Source organism: Sebastes umbrosus, chromosome 4 (assembly GCF_015220745.1).
Source record: "Sebastes umbrosus isolate fSebUmb1 chromosome 4, fSebUmb1.pri, whole genome shotgun sequence".
NCBI lineage: Eukaryota > Metazoa > Chordata > Actinopteri > Perciformes > Sebastidae > Sebastes > Sebastes umbrosus.
The window spans coordinates 15,092,369-15,110,872 of NC_051272.1; the positions used below are offsets into that span (position 1 = coordinate 15,092,369).

Here is an 18,504-nt window from a genome sequence, read left to right on the forward strand (position 1 = left end):
CCGCCTGAAAGATCTCTACTTTAATTGGATTGCTTGGCTTCCTCAAGCTGATGGACATGCTTGTCTCTCAGGACCACTGAGCGTCTGTCTCCACTGGATGGGCCCCAGTAAATAATCTCTCTCCCCTAAACGCTTACCGTTAATTGTGTTTTTTTTCTTCTTCTTCTTCTTCTTGAGATGTGGTGGGGGTTGGGTTGGGGTGGGTGGTGGGGGATAATTAAGACAATGCCTTTGCGCTTCACTTTGGAGCGTGGATCCCACTAGGGCTGAGGCAGGTGCCTCTTACTGGAAGAGACTTACTGACAAGGCCTGCCAATCAAGCCTGCAGAGCTCTCCATTTCTTGAGCTCTTAGGTGCTCTATTCCCTTTAGTCCGTTTATTCCAAACACAGTTTTAAAATGCTGGGGATTAAGCAGGTAGCAAACAGGCCCAGTCTGTCGGAGGGAATCAGTGTTCCCCAGCCTACGAGTACATCGTCTGTCTGCAGCTGCACTCATGGTGGAAGGTTTTATCCAGCAATTGATTAGAGAGCTCATACTGTCGAAGTGGAATTGTTACACTAAATTAAAAACAGCACAACAACATCACAGACTTTTGATAATGGGAATATGGATATCAAAGCTATAGCAGTAGCCTACAATGTCTTTTTTATTTCTTTTATTTTCAGAGTGTTTGCCCACTAAAAAAGTTTGCCAAGATGGTCCAACAAACTGTTTAGGTTTTTATAATGCAAATAACTCTGTTTAAATAAAAACTACAAGCCTTTCAGCCCATGGATTTTCTTAAATGTGTGTTTTTGATGTTGCCTGAAGCCTAGAAGGTATGCTACAAAAATAAAACAAAGATTTCTAAGCATTTATTCCTCTGACCGTGGTCTATATGAGTTGCAATATTATACATTATTTTTTTTACCATATAGCCTATAGGCTAAGGTCATATTTTTATTTATTCCATTGCGCAATGCGTTTGAGATTAGAGCTGCTACAGACAAAGAGTAGGCTGTAGAAGCAAAGAGACAAGCAGCCGCTGCTGCCATTTTTGGACTGAAAACGCTTTAATGTATAGTATTTTATTGTTCAGCACAAGTCATTTCGGTAGAATATGACAATAGAATAGAAATAAATTTGTTTTACTTTTGTACACTTGCACATTTTAGGCCGATGTTTTTTTTGTATCTTTGCTGCTTGGCGCTGATGTTGCAATGGAACAAACAATTGGATTGCGTCCAAAATTAAAATACTAACATGCTATTTAGTACACTAAAACAGTATGGGAGATATTTTAGTATGTATGAAACCTTACTATGAAACCAATAGTATGCAAATTGCAAACTATTTCCCATGAAATATTACAGTACAGCTCTGTAACGTCAATAACGCTTCAATTTAACTGTAAAGTATACGATTTCACTTTGTTAGGGCCTGTTTTTAAAATTATAGTTCAGACTTTGATTCTCACAAACCATCTTTTTGGTCTCGTGAGGTTGGCCACGGGTTACCATGGTTACACGTCTCCATCCGGCAAGGAGGCTCTCAGGAAGTGACGACGTAAATTACTGCTCAGTGAGTCCGAAAAGATACATAATACTGGCACTGTACTATAAAAATATGATATTTGGTTGCTCTGATTACAGTGACAAAGACAGTAATGCATTTTTTCTTATTAATTTAATTTTAATTCTCGCAAAGTTCCACATTCACAAGTGTAAATTTACCAAAAAAAAGCCTAATTTCTTTGTATTTATGAAAAAATGGAATTATATCTGTCAACAATTTCTTCCTCACAAAACAAAAAAGCAATGAAAACAATGAATGTATGCAATAGCTTTAACGTTTTTAAGTGAAATTATTGTCATACTCTCGCGTGTTTTTTTTAATTTATTTTTCAATTTTCTTTTATTTTATGTTGGTTTTGATTCATTTGTTGTCCTTTTATGTTTGGCACAGCTCTTTGTTTATGTTTTCGCTATGCTTCTTCTGTATGTAAATGTTTTTATTGTTTTCTGCTATTACTTTGTATACTGCCATTTTGAAATTAAAAAAAAAAAAAAAAAAAATACATACTACTGTTTATTCAAACAAAAGTATGTTGAACGATAAATAGTACTATCTATTGATTATGGGGTAAACTTCTTTCACTTCTTGCGCAATATACTGTACGTCCTTTGGTCAAGGCCTCTGATTGGTCAACATGTCAGGAACAGCCTCTGATTGGTCAACATGTCAGGAACAGCCTCTGATTGGTTGACAGACTCAACGCAAGGCAGCAGGTGTAGTGGACGGCTAATTATACCAACAATTACTGTTTACAACACGGAAAAAATGGATTAATTACCACAGAAAACATTCAATGCAAGATTCATCATCGTTATGGATTTATTCTACAAAGTCTCCAGAAAGACCCTGCACTAGCTTCTCGGCTAAAAGTAAGTCTCTCACATACAGCTGTCTGAGCTATTAAGTCGCCTGTGTCGTATACGATATAGGTTACTTCGAGCCTGAAGCCTACAATATAGTAGTTTACAAGTTAGTGTAGTTGTATTTTAGCATTGTAACGTCTACACACGTCTGTGGTGTTTCCACACGGACCTTTTAGAGTGATACACTTGTGAGAAGTAGCTGGTTAGAGGATGTTTATTGTATGTTTTTTTATTTTTTTATTGAACAAATTCAAATTTACAAACAACATGGCTCATAGATCATTGCATTAGAGTAAAAGGACAAGGTGCATACAGAACAAGAACAGATTAAATATGTAAAATTATACATGAAAATAATAATAAATTAAATTAAGGGCTGTACCTGTAATTCATATTCTTCTATTATACTAAGAAGTTTCAAAGCATTTTTGTTTTTCAGGACTTTAAGGGCTTTTATGTAAGAAAGAAACTCAGAATGAAACACATTAAACCTATAGGTTTCACTGTCATATACTTGGATTTGTGCAAATAACATTTTCCAAGAATGAGAATGTTATTCACCAGAAAGTCATCTTTGTTGTTGTCCATGACAAGACCATAACAATGTCCTTTTGAGAGAAGTTTCCCAGATGAGAAACTTTTGGGAAAAGCCAGTCATGTATATCATCAAGCCATAAAGCTCCAGAATACATACTGTTTATTGTATGTAAGCAGGGAATGAAATTAGCACCTGCCAGCTGCCAAATAACAGGTAAATAACAGGTAAATAACAGGTAAATAACAGGGTAAATGTTGCTCTGTGGCAGGTAAAACTTTCAGGTCACCTATAGGTGATAGGTTTTCCTTATATTAAGAAATATTAGTTTTAAAAAGCAATTCTTAAATTAAAAATAGTCAGTGATTAAGGTTACATGATCCATATTTCTACTGTCTGTTACCACTGACTCAGTGTTTACTAGGGGTGGACGAAAATATTGAGTATTGCAATATTGTGTTTTGTGATACTGTATTAATTCTCAAAAACCCTTGTATTGAATTCTAATTAATAGTTTACATGCAAAGATTAACTCAGGAAATACTTTACTTTATTTGCAAAGATATGCAAATGCATGTCCTACTATAAATGCAAATGCAGATCCTACTATTCTGATTGCATAAAAAAGTTAACTTTTTTATGATCAGATTTTATGCATATACTGTAGCAGTGTTATTTATAATATGAAAGTTTTTTCCTAAAATTAGATTTTTTTTAAATCGCAATATATCGCCTTACTTACAGTATCGCAATATATCACAATATATTGCATCGTAACCTCTGTATCGTGATACGTATCTTATCGCCAGATTCTTGCCAATACACAGCCCTACTGTTTACGATTCTAAAGCGTTCTACATAGACTTCAGAAGTGGTCAGACAAAACAATTGTGTGGCTAGTAGAAATGTCTAGTGACCTGCCACAGTGGCATGTGAGGAAAAAACTTAATTTTAGACCCTTTATGTAAGGCTGTTACGGATTTAATAAATAGTGTAAGCAGCTAGAAAATGTTTTAATTGTCCATTTTGAGTAGAGACGGGGCAGAATGAAACATGTTGGCAGAGGAAACAACTTTGAGAGGAAAGATGTGCAGCAGCAGTAAACAAATCAATGCACATTATAAAAACAATATAAACATTGTAAATTGGCACAGGACATGAAAAAGGTTGCCAATCTTGCTCTATGATCTGTGATATTTTGTTTATTTCCCATCATTTCTAGTAACTTCATCAAACAAATGCATTATTGATGTGCTTGTGAACACAAACAATGGGATTATTATTACAGCGGCGGCTGTAGGGGGAGCTAGAATGATGGTGGTCCTAATGTTAAGGGGGGGAAGTGCCAAATAACACTCCTTGGTTCTAATGCCAAAACACTGTTCCTAAATTTTCTCTGCATTTCTTAATTCCTGCTGAGTATTTTGCATGGAGAGTAGTACAACTATACAAAGATTCTTTGAAGAACACCGAAGGAGACTCCTTTTTGTTATTCGTATACCTGACCTGGAGGGCGTTGTCAAACTGTGCAGAACCGTGCGGACATAGCGTATAGTATAATAACATAATCAAGGCAAAATCGTAATGGTTGTGGTAAAAAAAAATGTGGTATCTCTTTAAACTTGCTCCTCATCTAGTAGACAGGCTGGAGAGAGGTGCCAGCAGCTATTCACAACGAAGCGGGAAAGCAGGTCATGGAGTCACGGCCACTAAGAGCCGCTGTGCTATAGAGTGCCACTGACAGGCTTGTACAAGGCCAGGGCCTCATCTGGCTGCAGTGCCAAAATTTAGGCACTGAATATGGTCTACTGTTGAGACATAGAAAAGATATCCTTGCACAAATGGAAAAGAATATCTTCTTCCGTCCAGCATATTTGCTCACAAAGTGTCTCATAAAAGAAAGAAAACATCCGGATATGAGGAATAGTATGTTTAACTCTCATACATTTTCCTTTTGATTCTCATGTAACATTTTTTTATTCTTATTTTTTTGAAAAAACGGGCAGCCACTCGCTTTGTGCTAAATGTGATATGGGAGTTAAGTGAATGGGAGAGTGGGTCTGAATTCCCCAGCAACCATAGCCACTCGTCACACACAGACAGGAAATGGACAGCCACTTTGGGGAAATTCAATTCAGTTGTCGTCCACTGTGAAAAAGATTGAATCATGTAGACATTTGAGGTGATTTAATGGTGTTAACATACGCACAGTGGAGCTCCATGACTTAAGCTGCGCAGGCTTTGGATTATTGAGTTCAGTGTAAAATCAGTCACTTCTCCAGAGTCCATTTGACTGGGAGAAATGGATGGACATTAGTGGGAATTCTGAAAGTGATCCATTTTTTGGGAGGATAAACTAGTGATGGATTTCGCCTCTGGCGCTGTTTTAACAGTCACTGGATCTCACTTCTACTTTGTCTTTCTTCGAATGCATCACATTTGGCCGTGTTTTTATACTATCATGCAAGTTCTGATATGTTGAAAAAGAGTAAAGCAGGGCTCGCTGGGTTGAAGCTGCTTTTTTTTTTCCTTGCCAGAAGGTCTGGTGCATTGTGTGAGTCTGGCCAATGAACACCAGAACTTTATTTTCATTTGAAATGCTGGTAAATTGTAAGCTTTGTGAGATTTCATAAAATCTGATCTCTCTGTGAAAGATGGAGGTACAGTATAGTGGCAGCATTTTCACCATAAATGGAGATAAACCCCCCCATCCCCTCCCTCACACTTCATAAAAAAACAATGTAAATCATGATACTCATGATATATACTTGTTATGCTACACTTTGGTTCTTGCTACCAAGCGAGATGGACCAAAAACAGTCAATGATGTCATGGAGGACTTTGACGTTCTTTATGGACATAATGCATTTTCTGTTTCCCCCTGCCAACCTTTCTCCATTAACTGTTGTTATGTATCTTTGCTGGGAAAAATTATGGCCGAAGGCTCCTTGGCTTTAAGCGCAGATGATAAATCCTCCCGTGATGAGTGCAGCATTTCTTCTGCCACTCAAGCAGTGTTTGAATACATATTTGGCATACAGTAGTTGTAACCCAAGGGTGGAAATATATTCGCTTTGGTCCGGCTGGTCAGATGAAGTATTTCAAAGATCTGAAATGTTTGTTGGAAGTTGGTTTTAAACACTTTGGTCATGTACAGTAGTGTGTGTAAGGAAGATAGTCTTTAGGGGGCTGCATGCAGGGATTTTCCTCTTGTGCTATATCCACAATTGTTCACTCATTCATTATTCACCTATAAACTATGCTGTGTGTAAATTGTCAAAATTATAAACAACAGTACCAAACAGTTTATTTTGTTACTTTGTACTTATTATCACACTACAGGGATGCAGGGCTGTTGATGCAATGCATGATGCATTTGTGGCCATTAAATGTCCATTATTGATTACACAGTCAAGTCAAGTCAGTTTTATTTATATAGCCCAAAATTAGAGCTGCAACGATTAATTTGCCAACTACTTTCTTAATCAATTAATCTGTTTGAGTAGTTTTTTTATGAAAAAAATGTAAAACAAATATCTGATTCCAGCTTCTTAAATATTAATATTTTCTGGTTTCTCTACTCCTCCATGGCAGTGAACTGAGTTGAGGACGTCATCTTGGGCTTTTGGGAAACACTGATTGACCTTTTTCACAATTTTCTGACATTTTATAGACCAAAAAACGAATCGATTAATCGAGAAAACAATCAACAGATTAATCGACAGTGAAAATAAAGGTTAGTTGCCGCCCTACCACCAATCACAAATATCATATTTGACTCAGAGGGCTTTACAATCTGTACAGCACGAGACACTTTCTCTTCTTAGAGCCTCGATTCAGATGAGGAAAAACTCCCTCAATGGGGGAAAAAAAAAGAATAAATACTTTTATAAATAAACTTCATACTGTAAAAGACATTATTGTGGAATGATTTGAGTCCACTATATACTATAATATTTAGTCTATCTATTTAAAAATGTAAGAATAATTTCAGACAGTTTCAGTCTCATTTTTGTCATAAAATCAATTTAAAATCTTAAAATACAATTTTGTTATTTTTGTTAATTTTGTTATTTCTTTGGTTATATGTAAACTTCTCTTTCATTCAAAAGATGTCTTAGATAGAGAGAACTTAGAAACATGAACTCCTTACACTTTATATACGTACTGCGTAACGTCATCAAGACTCCCACTGGATTTTTCCGAAGGACAAACTGTCTGCAAGTGGCCAGCAGGCTTGACCTTGAGTTTCACTTTGCACACTTGCAATAAATAAATATTATTAGAAGAGAAATGAACTTGTTCTCTCCCGTCTCTGCTCGTTATTGTCAGTTTAAGTTCGTCGAGTGTTGAGCATTCACAGTTTTGTCCTCCTCACCAGCGGAGATATGAACAATGTCCGTTTCTAAAGACTTCCTCATCAGCTGCAGAGAGCGTGGGAGTGCTGGTATCTGGAAACAAGCTTTAGCTGACTTTTTTTTCAGACTACAACAACATCCTCCTCCCCTGTGCTCCATGCACATGTCCCCCTCACTACATGCATTATAACCCTGATGAGCTGACCACATCCTTGGAACACTTCACAAGATAAATAATTGAACCCTCAATAGCCCTTGATGGACAAAAATTGCTCCTCCAGCTGCCACTTCTTCTTTTGCTTTGTTCTCAAGAGCAACAACAACAACAAATGGGCCTTTGCAGAATCCCACACTAAGAAAACACATTTCACAATGATAACACATAAGAGCTGGGGGTTACATTACTCTCCTGCTCAGATGATTTGTGCCATTAGAGGTAGCCTATGTGTTGTACAAATAGTAATAAAGAAGCCTTCAAAAGAGATATGTGATCTTAAAAGAGTGTTTTATCCCAGCAGATGACTGATGTCACCATCATCAGTTATCTGTTACCAGCTAACTTGTCTTTTCAGCAATCAAGAGAGAAAAGGCAGACAAAGGTTTCAGAGCGAGACATGATGAGGGCTTTGAACAATAGGTGGCAGTGTGCTACCACAGACGGCGACGGCGGCGGCGGCGGCGGCTGCAGTATATCTGCAAGTTGTCTGAATCCAGTCTTGGCAGAGGAAGGCTTGAGGCTGTTCTGCGGATTTAATTAGACAGAAACAGATACTCACATGTTCATTTCTCAGCTGCCTCCCATCCATTTCTTTACAGTCTGTTGGGGAAAAACGCTTTATGGTCCAATTGTAACTTTAACTGTGAGCACAGAGAGAACCACACATTCATAGTGAAAAAGCCAAGTGTTAAGACCTTGTTTCACACCTCCTAGAGGCAACCATTACAGCAGGTAGAGCTGTCAGAATCACAGGCCAACTGTTAAAATACACAAAAGAGAGGGCACAGACTTTTTTTTTTTTTCCCGCGGATAAAGAAAGTATTTTTGAAAAAGTCTTGAGGTATCATCCTGGCTGAAGACCACACCCATGCTACTCAAACAAAGACCTATATAGAACCCTTTGTATTCGCAAAGACAGAAATAGTCATAAATCTTAAAGTTATAATGATATCAAGACGCCGACTTTCTCTTTCTTCCTATAGGCAAGCTTGCTTTAGTATAACTTTTTAAAAACATATATTTCAACTATTGCGTTATATGTAGTCATTATATTAGGGATCCGTCCTTTTTCAGTCCAGATACCGATAGCGATACCTGGGCTTTGGGTATCAGCCGATACTGAGTACTGAGCCGATACCAGTGTTTTATTAATAAGCTCTATTTCTCACTGTGTGGAAGTGACTGGATCAGGCTTGACTTAAACATTGTTTCCTAACTCTGTAAAACAAAATGTAACAAATAAATACATAGATAAAATTTTACTGAATTATATTAAAATAATAAAATCTGCAACTTGGTAAAAAAATCTTCAAAATTAACAGGAATTATAATTCAAATGTAAACCTTTTTAATGCAGCAACACATTGGTCAAACTTAAAAAATTCCAGTATATAATGTATATTGTATTCAAACATGGAATTGAATTGAATAGATCGGCCCCATTGCCACCGATAGCCGATCCAGCTCTCTGAGTCAGTATCGGTATTAGTGCATCCCTACATTATATTTTACAAGCTGTTTGCTGTAGTATAATGCTCATAATCTACCAAATCAATACAGTGTTCATTCATGTGAATCAAAGTTTTATGGCATGCTATGCTAACATACATGACGAATGCCAGCAGAGGAACAAAGCCTGAAAAAAAAAAAAGAGGTGGTGTAATTGAATCAGAGGGAAAAACGTGGCGGTGTTAGTGACAGTGGGGGGACACGCGGAGCTGCAAGAACAATATTTAGAGCACTAGTAGTTGAGAAAGTGGCTTGGCCTACCACTAACCTTCACATCCATATTAAAAGCAAGGTGTCACTGCATGCAAATTAGAAGTAGCCGGGTAAAGCACTGTTAATGAACCCAGCCATTGAACTCCGTGCAGCGGGCTCGTCGTCAGATAGGTGCGCCATAAATAGTCCATTTGGCCGAGAGCCAGAGGGAGAGGCTAAGGCAGAGTTAGCAGCAGTAGGATAGGGCCTTTATTGTGTTATGACAGACAGAGGGGACGATCAGACAGGATAGAGATATGGGCTTTCCTTTCCAGATTAATTAAAGAAAGGATCAATTAACAGTGATGAAAACCATGGCGGCATACTGACTAGCTGATAGGCCAATCAAGCCTTGAAATGCAGAGTAGTTGGCATGTTTTATCTCTCCAAACTTAATTGCAATTTTCCAGAGGGAATGACGTGATCAAAATGGCGGGGTGAAATTAGCTCCATGTGAATAAAGTATTTATTTGTTCTGTGATTTCAGGACTTATTGTATCTATTTAGGTTTCTTTTTTTTATTTTTGCCGTGCACACAGAAGTTCCTAATTTCACAATTTATTCTTCCCCCCTGCTCACCTTTTATCATGGTAATTGTGAACACGGTTCCACTCCTCAACATTAGCTTTTGCTGAGTAGCAAAATGCCTTGGCTGAGGACAATTTGTCCCACACTGCCCAATCATGCCAGATGCATGCGGTTATACAATATGGAGCATTCATGAATTCATTTGCATATTAGGACGTGAATTTTTTGTAGCCCCTCACCGCTGCTGTTGCACGCTCTACGGCAGATTCGAGGCTATAATGACCTTACAGCAGATGAAAAGAACAACGATTTGACGGCTCACTTGTGGGGGTAAAATGAACGCAGGATGGGCAAAGAATTAAACATGCATGCAGGAATGCAATGAGGAAGTTTACTAGAGGAGAAGGAGTTTGTCTAAGTAATGTAGCAATGAGCTTTAACCCATGAAAACAAAAGGTTATATCTCATATCTATCCAACCCCCCACTCAAGGCTCACATTTGGGCTGTAAAGGAACCTCCGCTGTCCTGTTAAAAGTAAAATAACGTAACAAATTCAAGTTGCACTGGTGGTCTTTTAGGATGTTACCATTTTGCTTGTTTTTAATAATTTATCCAGTTATTATAACAATATTAGCTAAGATTAAACACACACACATTGCTCATTACCTTGGGAACACAGCCCACCAAAAGCTCATTTCCTGTTGAGGAAGACTGCCTAACCCCGATTGACCCTCAGATATTCCCATTACCATGGGCCAATGTTTAAGGGAAAGCTTATTGAGCTACCTCAGCTGGAACACCCACCACTGATTTATGAGCTGGAGACTACTCTGCTTTTAATGATTATCTGTTTATGCACCCCCCACCCCCCCTCACACACACACACACAAATCATATCAGAAACAAGGAAACGGGAAATATTATTCAAATGTGTCAAAAAAAAAAAAAGGAATCAAAGGAATCACAGTATTGGAGTCTTCTGCTTGTTGAGAAAAATCTGAAGTGCAAAAATAAGATGTAAGAATTTATTTTGAAATGCCTTCTGGGAGGGGGGATATTTTAAAAAAAGTTTATTTTGAAGTGAATTCCTAATTTGGTTTAAATTTCTATTTTGAATTTTTTTTATGTGCAATAAGTCAAAAAGAAATGTCAATATTCTTGCCTCCCTATATAGTCTATGACTAATTAATCTAATCCCTGCCAGCCTTTAAACAGCATCCCGGTGGAATATATTCAGTCCACCTACGTTCCTCTGACACCTTTCATTACATGAACAAGGTCTAAACTGTAGACGCCGTAACCTCTCTGCTTTTTCTGGCGGTGTATGACCATTATGCACAACAAGAATCCTGCGATCTATCCATGTCAGTAATACTACTAGATGGAGGAGAAGCTTAAGTGAGTCTGTCATGGTAATTATGGCGGATAGTTGAGGACTATCAGGTCCTCAGCTCGCTCACTGCCAGTCTGATCTATCCTGAGCATAAAGAGTCTCCTGTGAGCTCGCGGGGGGGGGGGGGGGAATTGAAAGATGCACTTATCTACCTAATGGCAATAGCTGAGGCAAATCACATGCATTTTATGGCAAGGAATAACTGTATTTGAGCTATAGTATCAGCGTGTGCCCTGTGGCCGTATTCAGCTGCTAGGTTTGATTATCCATCAGGCTGTGTCACAATGTGAGTGAATGCCGCTGTAACCAGCCGACTGGTTAAGGCAAATGCAATGTCACACGATTGTCATTCATTTTATAATTTGCTTACCAGTCAGTCTTTGACAGGAAGAGTGTGTGAAAGCAGCAGCCAACATTAAAATCAAATCACCAGAGTACCCAGGATACGATATTATCACGATATCTACGTCAAGATACGATCTTATTGCAATTTTAAATATCGCGATAAGATACATTGCGATATATTAGGGCTGCACAATTAATCGAATATTAATTGCGATCGCAATTTTGACTGCGATATTGACGTTTAAAATGCGTACTCAGATCATAGAAGACTCCACCACATATCAAATCAAGCGCTTCCTAAACTAACAGCCAGCCACCAGGAGGTGATCGAGCTGTTTTGGCTTCGTTTTTGGGGAAGCTGTCATGCGCGCGCGCAAGAGTAAAATACTGTATATTTTACAGGCAAATTGAAAATGCACTGAATTCAGTTGAAGAAGAACCTTATTTTTGAGTCTTATTTTGATGCAAAGATTTGTACATTAGCAGGAATGTAGCACAACATGGATTGTGAAAGTAGTGCTCTGTTTATTTAAATGTGAAAGTGCAGTAAAAAATATTTTGCCCCTAAAGTCAATGAATAATCATGATAAATAATCATTATCTCAATATTGATCAAAATAATCAGGATTACCATTTTGCCCATAATCATGCAACCCTATGATATATTGCGATTTATTACCTTTTTTCAACTGCAAATTACGCAGTTTGTCAACATCTGTTTTTCCTATTAAGATACAGTTATCACTCTGTTCATCTCAGAGTTTTCATTCACATTTCTTGAGGTCAGAGGTCAAGGGACTCCTTTGAAAATGGCTTTGCCGTAACTTTGGAACGTTATTTAACACTATCTTCACTCCAGCTTTAAGAGTGAGCGCGCTACAACCTCTGAAAGACAGAAAAGCGGCTAAGAGGTTAAAAGTTCATATAATAAAGATCAATGCTTGACATCTGGATAGAATATTTCCACACAAAATATCGTGATACTCTGCTGTTTCGATTTCTTTTAGTAGGAGAGGATTGGTGGATTCTGCATTGACTGATGACATTGCTGTATCTAGTTAAGTGATGTTTTTTTTTTTATCCACAGTGATGGTACTGTAGCACATTATCGCAAGTATATAAGTTACTTAAATGAGACAGTGGGACTCTATGAAACCAGAGTAAGCCAGTAAATGTGAGGCAGAGCCGTTTTGCAGTCATTTATCTGAAAATGGCAACATAATGCAATAACATTTGGGAAGTAACTGTTTTGATTGGGATGGGATAGTCTGCCGAGCTGCAGTTACATGCTGAAAACACAATATTAGTGTCCATCATTTGAGGTAACTAACAGGGTTTCGGTTTCAGGGTTTTTTGGGAAATCAAATTAGTCTGCCAGACATCCAATTTGCGTTTTGGTTTAGTCAAATGTAGCCGCTGCATAATATGCTGGAGGCCACAAGAAGAGGGGAAAGTGGCTCATTTGTGTTACATAACACACAAATGCAACGCTCTCAATGTGAAATGGAAACTTTTATTTTGCAAGGCAAAAAAAATGACAGACACTTGATGTAGCCCAGTGATTCCCAACCTTTTTACCTTAAAGGACCCCTTAAGTCCCAGTTTGAATAAACTGATGACTAAGTGACATATTTTATGGATATTTCATAATATATTCAATGCATAACAATAACGGTACAGAACAACTGATAAACTGTACAATTAACTTAAATAGTGAACACAATAACTGCAGGAAGTTTGTGTAAAATGAGCGATTTGGATGAATTGCGAGCAGATTATGTCCTGTGAATATTGCATCAGAGATGACTTTTACTGTTATTTTTAGAGACTTTTAATACAATTCTCTATATTATGTGTTTACATTTTTTTTTAATTTTGATTCTTTGGTCATTGTTCTGTTAGCCCTTTGGTTGTTTTAAATGTGTACTTTTAAAATTTTTGAGTTTATGTAGGGCTGCCAATCGATTAAAATATTAAATGTCCAAAATGTACGTTAAAGGGAGATTTGTCAAGTATTTAATACTCTTATCAACATGGGAGTGGGCAAATATGCTTGCTTTATGCAAATGTATGCATATATTTATCATTAGATAGTAATTAACAAGGTTTTCCAGTTTCATATGAGGCCAGTATCTTCTCTCTAGCTTCAAAACTGAGCCTGCTACAACCTCAAATACTTTAGATTGCTTTAAAGAAATTAGTGTCGTCAAAACAAATTTGCGTTATCGCATTATCACTTATCACATTAACATGTTATCACGTTAACTTTGACAGCCCTAGTTTATATTTTAAATAACAATCCAAACTTAAAAAAATAACAATTACATTAATTTTTCTTCACATAAATGAATGAAATGCTGAGATATAGGCTAACTGTATATTTTTTTTAAAAAGTTGGCTTTAACCCCTTAAAATCAAGAAGGCCTTGTGACCCCCCCGTGAAGCTTTGGTGACCCCGAATGGGGGTCGGGACCCCGAGGTTGGGAACCAGTGATGTAGCCTACTGAGGACCTTGTAATCAAAAGGTTGTCACGCGGCGAGCTGCTCAGCAAATCCGATGTGAATAATACATTTCCATTAAAAAGGCTCATTAAAGTAATTGTTGGTCAATAAACTAGCGCGAGTAGAAGTTAGCCGGTCGGCGGGAGTGCCGAGCTTCTGCGGTGAGCACATAGTTCTTCCACAGCTAAATCATATCAGATGGACTATTGACAGCATCCTGTCAATAGCTGAGCCCTTGGAGGGTTAGCTATTTGCACATTGACTGATTGACTGTTTCTTAATAGACACATAATTGGTGACAAAGACCTTCCAATGAAGTGTCATTTGCCAGAGCATTTGTGATAATTCACAGCCTGTCCCATTTTCTGTTGGACACGGTCCCAAAGTAGGGGGCTGTGATGAGAAACATGATCCACTAGACAGTGTCACAAGAGAAAATGTACAGTATTTGTAGCGTGGTGAAATAGCTCCGCAGTCATCACAATGAATACAAGACAAACAGAACAGATAGGCGGTATGGAATCTATAGATGGAAACATGGAGGATGCAATAAGGAGCACCTCAAACTTTGCCCTGATATAACATTATTCATTGGCAGTAATATTACAAGCTATTTCCTCTCATTCCACACTGTGGACAATGCTGATGCAATTTTCGCATGGCACTTTTGTTTACCTTATTTATCTGCCCTGGTGTCTGACATAACCATCATTGCCTTCATCAGGGAGACAGAGCATTTACAGCCGGCTGCTGTGATTGCAATGTAGTGCAGACATTTAAAGAGGAAGAACGAGAAGAAGAAAGAGGAGGAAAAAAAAAAAGGAAAAACGCCCCCGTGATCCTGCCGCATTTCATGAAGGCACTGCTTTTCAAACCAGCTGCTTGGAGGATTTTTAACATCTATTAATGCAGAATTACTCCAATTACAAGCCTTCTTTACACCAAGGCCCCCTTCCGCTGCCTGCGTTAGATAGTGCACACCTCTGGGAGCCAATCACAGCCTTCACAGCCACTGGCAGCAGATGTAAGCAATTTACTTCTGATTTCTTCATATTCAGTGTGAGACAAGCTCCTGGTGACCCGCGACCCCGGAGCCTGCAGGATTCTAACCCTATCAAATTAAAGCTCTCTGCTCACTTATTCCCCAGCGCTCCTCTGGTGCTAAGCAGCCATCTCGCTGCATAGCAACGCCAGTCGGGCGTGCTCGCTCATACGCCCTGCCTCATCAGCTGCTATTAGGGAAAATATACAGTGCTCTAATTGGATGAGATTCAGCTAAGGAAGTGCAGTTAAAGGTCATTTTCCACCGTGTGCCTCCTGCTCTTCAGAATAATTTCTGTGTCCTCCGTCTTTGGGAGCTGTTAAACAAAAGGGCCAAAGTTACAATCCTTTCTCTCTTTTCCTGACAGAGTGCTAGAGGCCGTGATGAGCAGCGAGTCCTGTGAATCATGTAAACAACATAGCCAGGCTCTGACTGATGTTCTCTGTGTCAACTGCACAGCTCCTCCACTGTCTTCCCTCAAAGTGTCCCGGTGCCTATGTCGCAACCTTGTCGTTAGCCAATTTCATAAATTTGCAAAAGGTTAGAGCAGACCACCTACTATTCTAATTAGTAGTCATTTTGTTGCATTTTCTCGTCATGGTGTCAGTTTTCTCCAACAATGGATATAGGCGTAGTAAAAGAGATGAACAAACAATTACAGCGTGTTTTCTCAGAGCTCATATGATGCTATGAGATGGTCAATTATAGCAGTGGGCCATGATTACCATACTGTAGGCGATTTAAGCCTAGAGTAGTTGTTCAGCTGAAGAACAGAAGCACAGAACCAGTAAACCATTATTCAACATCAATAACAACAATTGAACCGTCAAATACGTGATATGATTTAACCATACTGTACTTACATTTTGTCTAACTGTGTACAGAACATGGCTGTCACGTGGAAAACTTAATTTCATACCTGGCCATCAGAATTTTTTAAGAACATTAAAACATCCCAGCGTATTAAGCGTTTAAGTGATTAGCATTCAGCTCGGTCGCACGAAAAGGCGTATGAAGCACACGATAATGCAAAAGGGCAAAAGCGTGCGATATTAACGCCGTTCTTGCTTTTCGCGTGCCATTTGTACACCATGTAGTCTGCACTGACTGCAATGTAAATATGCTACACTCAGACCTATTGACGTAGAATAAAAACTGAGAAAGACTACCTATGGCGGGTGTGTGGGGAGTTGGACGTTCAGTTTAATTTTCACTTTACATACGTAGTAGTTTTAAGCCCAACCATGTTGTTTTTCCTAAACCTAACTAAGTGGTTTGTTACCTAAACCTAAAGTGACGCCAAGGGGCGTGACAAAGCGGCAATATATGATGGATTTGGATGAGAATGTGTTGTTTTTTTAGTGATGTTGTGACGTGTTTTCCGTACTTATGTTGTTTCAGTATGTATTATATTTAGTGTATGTACTTATTTTAAGGCCAACCATGACGTTTTTTCCTAAACCTAAGAGAGTGGTTTTGTTGCCCCCTGCAGGTACTGCATCTTTCTACACACGTGTAATATTGACGCCTCGGCGAGGCAAAATGTGACACTGACACGCTATCCTCTGGTGGACAGTTAAACTGTCTGTTAAACTCTTTGGCGTGATACCGGGTTGTAGTATTAGCGTAGCATGTTTACACAATAGAGTACTGGTGTGAATTGTAGAGCACCACAAGAGTCTGATGTTAAAATGACTTACTGTCACATGGGTTCAGGGGACCTTAAGGGATCTCTGAAGCTACATGATAAACAGCTTTGTAGTGATGATCTGTTACTTTGTTTAAATGCACATCAGTTGTTTTATGATACAGCTTGTACTGTAAATCCCACATAAGATCCATGATCCTCTTAAGTCACGGGCCACTTCATAAATAAATGATATTCTCCACTGAGGGGCTTGTGGCTCCAGTTTAGTTCAGTTCACTAGCTTGTGATGCAATAATGATGAATGCAGACCTCCTGCACTCTCACTTAGTGCTCTAATGTATAGAGACATGACGATCACTGTACTGAAGCAATGTGCAAGTGGTGCATAGATGCAATCTAGCAAAAAGAAAGGGTTATGTTTGTGTTCGTGTTCAAATATTGTTGGGTCATTCATTGGGTCATCATGTCAAAAACATCTAATACCGATTTTTTTTTTTTAATTAATTGTGCGTAGGAATAAGATGTATTGTATGATACTGGAATAATCATACATAGCAGGTTGTTTCAACCAAAACTATAACTGAGAAATACTAAAATATCAATTGTTTGCTTTTTTGATTTTAGTAATTACTCAGTTACTAATTGTAGAATTTGAGTTGTCTTCTTTCTAGAGCTACGAAAGATTAAACAGTTACTTACTAATCACTTATCAAAATGATATATTTCTTCAGCTCTACACACTACTGTCATTTCCTCTAGTAATTTACAGTAAATAGCAAATCCATTTACACAAACAAGAGTGTTGATGCAAAAATGACTTAAAAAAACCCAACTAAACTAAACCCTCAATAAAATTGTTACTGATTGTATAAAAATACCTGTTAATACTAATCATAATTCACACTGTTTAACAATAATCCTCTGTCAGAACTGAATAACAACACATTCAGTTTAAAATGTAACCGAGGTGAAAAAAAAAAATGACGTTCCCATACAACTAAACTGCATTCTCAATTACGTTTCTGGATTACGTTCGCAGTTTTAAACAGTTTTAAACACGTGGTTAACGTTGTCAATTGAAACATAACAAAATACGCAACACAACTACTCGGTTAGGTTTAATAAAAAAACATCATGGTTTGGCTTAAAATGACTATGTTAGTTACGTTATTGAGCTACGGACATAAATTAGAATAAGTGAATGTTGAATTTTAGTTTCACACGAGACATGAACAGCGGCCTGGGTGAAAGTCCTGTGTTTGTTTGACCCATCCACCACCCCGACCTCCTCCCTACGCTGACTTCCGCTGTCATTATAAACGTATTTGTGATACGTCAAAAACAAACGTAATCTCCGACAAAATAGTTTCCCTCGAAACGTAATTCATAATGCAGTTTCATTGTATGTGAACGTTATTTTTAGGAGACAGGGCTGATGTAGCATGGGTGTTGCCCTTTTTATTGAAATTGTGAATATAATTTATTTTATAGCTAACAATAACATAGCTACATGTACTGCTACTCTCAATGGAAAACATGTTGTTTTCAGTCCTTACCACTGCCTGATATGGGCTGTGCTAAAGCCTGGTTAGCTCCTTCAGAGTAAATGCTGCAGTTTTGTGTGGACTCACAGTAGTAGGGGATTTCAGAGGCTCCCTGTCTGCCAATTTTACAGCTGGAAGGGCAAAGGCCTTTTGAGCTCCACTGGAAAACTGAGCGACATTCACCGAAGGAGAGGGCCCGGGCCCTGAGTCC

General features: G+C 38.3%; 2 long non-coding RNA genes across 3 annotated transcripts in view; one reads left to right on the forward strand and one right to left on the reverse strand.

The window, feature by feature from the left end:
• Positions 1-1,014: 1,014 nt before the first annotated feature.
• LOC119486163 lies at positions 1,015-16,554 on the reverse strand. Its single transcript, XR_005206472.1, has 3 exons — positions 16,544-16,554; positions 4,965-4,974; positions 1,015-1,142 (listed from the first exon to the last, which is right to left on the reverse strand). It is a non-coding gene; the product is annotated as an uncharacterized LOC119486163 (long non-coding RNA).
• LOC119486161 overlaps positions 2,260-18,504 on the forward strand; it is a 73,628-nt gene continuing 57,383 nt past the window's right edge. For both annotated transcript variants that reach the window (XR_005206470.1, XR_005206471.1), the window contains exon 1: positions 2,260-2,425. This is a non-coding gene — a long non-coding RNA (uncharacterized LOC119486161). The remainder of the gene's footprint in view (positions 2,426-18,504) is intronic.